General features: G+C 42.5%; 1 protein-coding gene across 1 annotated transcript in view; it reads left to right on the top strand.

Moving 5' to 3' along the window:
* The window catches only part of simc1 (SUMO interacting motifs containing 1), a 96,633-nt gene continuing 90,633 nt past the window's right edge, over positions 1–6,000 (top strand). The window contains exon 1 of the mRNA XM_087995384.1: positions 1–138. The gene's annotated coding sequence lies outside the window, so the exon portion shown is untranslated. The remainder of the gene's footprint in view (positions 139–6,000) is intronic.

Genomic DNA, 6,000 nt, shown 5'->3' with positions numbered 1-6,000 from the left:
ACCAGCTCTCAGAAAACAACTTCAAGGCACTACAGAGACTTCCGAGACACCTTGCAATAACAGAGCTTCTTCACATTCACTTGTGAGCCGGGTGCCTGGCCTTTCAAGGCCTTTTTGCAGCTGAGAAGTTGGTGCTTGGTGAGTAACTTGCAAATTCATCAATTGGCCCCGTGTAGTTCAAATTAGCACAATTAGCACTTTTGTTTGTTTTTTTTTAAGGTGCTTTTTGAATGAATGAATGAATTATTTATTTATTTACTTACTTATTTCTAGTGCCACGTGTATTTTATAGTGAGAAAAACAGTAAAAAAAAAGTGAAAAGCTTTTCCACTGGTGTCATTTTGCATGTTGAAAAAGAATTATGTAGGGTTTTTTCAATGATTTCTAAACCAGAATGTAAACATACTAAATATTGATTTAATAAATTTAGTTTTACATTCTTCAGCTTTTACCAGGCTTGGGGCATTGATAAAACTGCATCAACTGTTCATCGATGACTGCACAAAGTTCAGCATCGTTCATGATTCCTCGGATACTGAAGAAGTCCATATTGAAATGCAACAATATCTGGATAATATTGGCTTACAAGTGACAAGTAACATTCGCTCCACACAGATGTCAGTCAATGATCATTTCCAATAAGAGACAAATTAACCACTGACCTTTGACATTTCAAAGGCATTGCCATCACTGAAGCCCCCACTATCAAGATCCTTGAGATTACTGTTGACCAGAAACTTAACTGGATTTGCCACATGAACAGAGTGGCCACAAGAGCAGGTCAGAGGCTAGAAATATTGCGGCAAGTAACTCACCTCCTGACTCCCCAAAGCCTATCCATCATTTACAAGGCACAAGTTAAGAGTGTGATGGAATACTCCCCACTTGCCTAGATAGTTGCAGCTCCAAAAACACTCAAGAAGCTTGACACCATCCAGGACAAAGCAAGCCGACTTGATTGGCACCACATCCACAAGCCTTCATGCCTCCAACACCGACACTCAGTAGCAGCGATGTGTACTTTCAACACAATGCTATGCATAAATTCACCAAAAATCCTTAAACAGCACCTTCCAAACCCATGACCACCTCTATCTAGAAGGACAAGGGGAGAACATTCATGGGAACAACACCACCTGCGAATTCCCCTCCAAGCCACTCACCATTCTGACTTGGAAACATATCAATGTTCCTTCACTGTTGCTGGGTCAAAACCTTGGAATACCCTTCCTAACAGCATTGTGGGTCTATCTACAGCACATGGACTGCAGTGGTTCAAGAAGACAGTCACCACCATCTTTTCAAGGGGGCAACTAGAGAAGGGTAATAAAATGCTGACCAGCCAGCAATGCTCATATTCCACGAGTGAATAAAAATGTGCTTTTGTAATGCCAAGGTACACAAGGCTATGGGCCAAGTGCTAGAAACTGGGATTGGAATTGGAATAGTTATGTGAGTTGATTTTGACCAGTGCAGATGCAATGAGCTGAAAGACCTTTTTCTTTGCTGTAGATCTCTACTGTTCAAATGATCGCACTCTGCATCTCCCAGAGAGATACTCTTCTAAGTATTAAAGACCCTTTGTTCTCTATATTATAACCCACAGAAGCATCTTGAAACTAGCTTCTTATTCTGTCATTGTGCTTTGTTTCTAAGCATTTTAAGATTTGGAGCCACTCCCCTTTAAAAATAATTAATGCACCTTTAAGTTCTTCAGTACCAAATAGTCTATTTCTTTTCATTTGCATTATCTGATTACCTTAGATTTTATTTCAGTACATTGCCCTTATTTAATGGTGTAAAGCAATTTTCTTGTATGCAACATTGCAAGATATTTTTGTTTGAGTTGCCTAATAATGATCTTTCGAGGCAACCTACCTAGTGCCAATAACAATTCCTCCGCCTCTGCCATATCTGCTCCCAAGAGGACCACTTCCACCACAAAACACACCAAATAGCCTCCTTCTTTAGAGATTGCAATTACCCTTCTCACGTGGTTGAAGATGCCCTCCAACGCATCTCATCCACATCCCACACCTCCGCCCTCAAACCCCATCCCTCCAACCGTAACAAGGACAGATCCCCCTTGTCCGCACTTTCCACCCTATCAATCTTCACATTAACCATATCATCCGCCGACATTTCCGCCACCTCCAAATGGACCCCACCACCAGAGATATATTTCCTTCCCCACCCCTTTCCACTTTTCGCAAAGACAATTCCCACGTGACTACCTGGTTAGGTCCACGCCCCCCAACAAACCACCCTCCCATCCTGACACTCTCCCCTGCCACCACAGGAATTGCAAAGCCTGTGCCCACACCTCCTCCCTCACCACCATCCAAGGCCCTAAGGAGCCTTTCACATCCATCAAAGTTTCACCTGCGCATCCACCAATGTCATTTATTGTATCCTTTGCTCCCAATGCAGTCTCCTCTACATTGGGGAGACTGGACACCTCCTCGCAGAGCGCTTCAGGGAACATCTCCGGGACACCTGCACCAATCAACCACACCGCCCTGTGGCCCAAGGTTTCAACTCCCCCTCCCAATGTGCCGAGGACATGCAGGTCCTGGGCCTCCTCCACCGCCGCTCCCTCACCATCCAACGCCTGGAGGAAGAATGCCTCATCTTCTGCCACAGAACACTTCAGCCCCACGGCATCAATGTGGACTTCACCAGTTTCTTCATTTCCCCTCCCCCCATCTTATCTCAGTTCTAACCTTCCAGCTCAGCACCATCCTCATGACCTGTCCTACCTGCCAATCTCCCTTCCCACTATCTACTCCAACCTCCCCTCTGACCTATCAATAGATAATAGACAATAGGTGCAGGAGTAGGCCATTCTGCCCTTCGATCCAGCACCACCATTCATTATGATCATGGCTGATCATCCTCAATCAGTATCCTGTTCCTGCCTTATCTCCATAACCCTTGATTCCACTATCCTTGAGAGCTCTATCCAACTCTTTCTTAAACGAATCCAGAGACTGGGCCTCCACTGCCTTCTGGGGCAGAGCATTCCACACACCCACCACTCTGTGAATGAAGAAGTTTCTCCTCATCTCTGTCCTTAATGGCTTACCCCTTATTTTCAAGCTGTGTCCTCTGGTTCAGGACTCACCCATCAGCGGAAACATGTTTTCTGCTTCCAGAGTGTCCAATCCTTTAATAATCTTATACGTCTCAATCAGATCCTCTCTCAGTCTTCTAAACTCAAGGGTATACAAGCCCAGTCACTCCAATCTTTCAACATAAGATAGTACCGCCATTCCAGGAATTGATCTTGTGAACCTACACTGCACTCCCTCAATAGCCAGAATGTCTTTCCTTAAATTTGGAGACCAGAACTGCACACAATATTCCAGGTGCAGTCTCACCAGGGTCCTGTACAGCTGCAGAAGAACCTCTTTGCTTCTACACTCAATCCCTCTTGTTATGAAGGCCAGCATGCTATTAGCTTTCTTCACTACCTGCTGTACCTCCATGCTTGCCTTCATTGACTGGTGTACAAGAACTCCCAGATCTCTTTGTACTGCCCCTTTATCTAACTTTATCTATCACCTCCATCCCCACCCCATTCACTGTTGTACTCTTTGCAACCTTCCTCCACCCTCCTCTCTGACAGATCACCTCCATTCCCACTCCATTCACCTATTGTGCTCTTTGCTACCTTCTCCCCAGCCCCCACCCCATTTATCTCTCCACCCTGGAGGCTTCCTGCCCGTATTCCTGATGAAATACGAAACGTTGATTTTCCTGCTCCTCGGATGCTGCCTGACCTGCTGTGCTTTTCCAGCACCATTCTGATCTAAACTCTGGTTTCCAGCATCTGCAGTCGTCACTTTTGCCTAGCACCAGTAAATACCTAGTACCAACCAATCATTTCCCGAGAGTGCACATTACTGGTGAAGAAAGCACCACCTGCATACATCATGTGGAATTTGCATAATTAGAATCAGTACCTTGTGAAGTGAACAGCATAAACAGAAAGGTATAAATAAATATCAGAGGAACAGGAACAAACTGAACAAAATATTGTCTGCGCTTTGAACACTCCAACCAGTTTATGTATTAAAAAATGTTTATCCAAGCAGTCATATCAGTGAGGCAGAAAAAGGGGCACAGAATTTGTTTTGTGGTTCAATTCAATTTTATTCACAAAATATTCCTTATTAAAAACACCATGCCACCATTTCCCATATTCCCACAATACATACTGTCTGCCTAGCTTTTTGCGTCTGAGAAAGGATATTATCTGCAACAGTCATGGGTTTGAGCTGGGCAGTTGGAATCTCCTTCTTCTCTTACATAGGGCTGACTGTCTTCCCCGAAGTTGAGTCTTGCAGATGTTACAACATGGCGGTGAACCCCTCTGTTAATTAAACCAAATACCCAAAAAAAGCTCACCTCACCTCATAATCTATTAAAACATGAATGACAGAAAACTCCCAAATGCCACTATTTAAAGAAAATAATATCAATTTATTTTTTAACTCTAAAAGTGAACATTAAACAAAAACTATTCACAAATCTAAGCCCCAGTTCTCTTAACTCCTTATTATCTGCATCCAACTCTATAACAAAATGTTGTTCCAATAAGACACATATTAAAATTACATCAACTTAATTTCAAAACCACACAGTCTCTGTCTTCTTCTGTGTCTTCACTCTTCCAGCTACTGATCTCCCTGGGGCATCTTCTTTCTTTTTACTGCAAGTATGTTTCACATGAAAAGCTATCTTTGATGGAGAGTCTTTTCTAATTTCTTTGAGAGCAATATGTTAAGATGGGCAATTAACTATTCAGGAGTTTCTTCTCTACAGTAGTTGCTCTCTGACCAATTTTCAAAACGTGCATATTTTATATTCTCCATCATCAGATTGTCTCATTGGTTCAATGTTGGCAAGACAGTAAATTCAAACGCAATTGGGTTTTAGTATCCTGGGGCATAATTTAAACTGATTAGTTAAATTCAAATTGTTGTCAAAGCAGCAATCAAAACTCATGTATCCATTTCACAACCAAATGTTACATATTTTCAATTTTCCAGTACACTCTGGGACTGCCATCTAGTCATATACACAGGTGCTTGTGATCTCTCAGTTGAGAACAGTCTCTCTCTCTCTCTCTCTTAATGATATAGCACACACCTTCAACTTCACAACATAGGTCAGGGCAGATATCCTCTTGAATCTTCTTTGGTTGACACAAAGTCTTCTTCCACAAGTCTTCACCAAGGGTCTTCACTGAGGGGTTGCTTCCAGGTGTTTTATCATCGCTCTTTCAGAACCAGACTTTTCATAACATTCTGAGGCCTTTGAGCAATGAGGTCATGAGCAGGATTCAAATCATACAATGGGGATGTGCCAAAATCCTTCACTGTTGCCAGACAGTACGTGTGAAATGCATGTCCTCAAGCACTGGCTGGAAATCAAGGTGCCTGAAAATCTGATCGCTACTTCTCCAATATACAACTGTCAAGGTGGTTGTGACTGGATCCCCCGAATCTTTGTGACCTCTTTGACCCTGGTTTCCACTGTTCTCTGTAACCGATAGCTGCTATTCAATTTAGTTTGGCCAGTTTTCTGTCAGGTCTGTTGGTCAAATTAGAATTGCTAGGTTTGGGCCCATGGTCCCTTGACTACAATAAGTTTGAGCTGAGGCATTATCTATTGTACTGTCACAACTTCTTGAAGTTTTTCCAATGAGAGGAGCTCAGCAATAAACAGTAGAGTTTCACATAGTTTCCTGAGAACGATAAGGTTAATATTGCTTGGTTTTCTGCAGAATTACAATTCTGAAATATCTACCCCAATGATAAGTGGTTCAAAAACCTGCTATCAGCCTATAAATCCAGTGTTACATAACAACAGGTAAGTGTGTCTAACTCAAAAACACAATGTTGCTGTGATAAATGGATACCAAATGTATCCTGAATTGTATCTATTTCTCTTCCTCTCCCAGTGCAAGAACTACTAAGGAAATAGCCAAAGGAA

Source organism: Chiloscyllium plagiosum, unplaced genomic scaffold, assembly GCF_037043375.1.
Source record: "Chiloscyllium plagiosum isolate Xiang-an unplaced genomic scaffold, Cpla_swu_hap1 HiC_scaffold_16, whole genome shotgun sequence".
Lineage (NCBI taxonomy): Eukaryota > Metazoa > Chordata > Chondrichthyes > Orectolobiformes > Hemiscylliidae > Chiloscyllium > Chiloscyllium plagiosum.
This window is presented reverse-complemented; position numbering and strand designations above follow the sequence as displayed.